Genomic DNA, 517 nt, shown 5'->3' with positions numbered 1-517 from the left:
TGTGGTTAACAACAGGGTCACTAGTGTTTCCTTTTCCAACCCAGATGGCAGCAGCACAGGAGCAATTAGCCACTGTAGGGACATAGTCTTCCTGCCTCACTCTCAATATTGTTTTCCAGGAAAAGCCCAGACTAAGCCATGAAAGGCATCCTGGTCTTTATTTCCATTCCCTGATTCCTCATCCTACTGATATGATATTCATACATCCACCCTCCCATTCCCCAATGTTTGCTCTTTTATTCACTACTACTTTCTTCCTTTCAATGGGACATTTTAATGAAGATAAGTTCTGAATATCCTAAAACATGTCAAGCACAGAAAAATGACAAGGAAATGGTAATAAAAACATGACTTAATGAACCCTAGGTATTCTGGTTACTGTTGAATGTGAATTAAGTGAACTCTTAAAATACTAAGTGCTTGAAGCATCTGGAACTCTCATAAATTCCTGGTGGAAATGTGAAATGGTACAACCACTTTAAAAGACAGTGTGGCAGGGTCATAAGCACTTGTTATA

This window comes from Galeopterus variegatus, unplaced genomic scaffold (assembly GCF_000696425.1).
Source record: "Galeopterus variegatus unplaced genomic scaffold, G_variegatus-3.0.2 Scaffold11079, whole genome shotgun sequence".
NCBI lineage: Eukaryota > Metazoa > Chordata > Mammalia > Dermoptera > Cynocephalidae > Galeopterus > Galeopterus variegatus.
Note: the sequence above shows the minus strand (reverse complement) of the source record.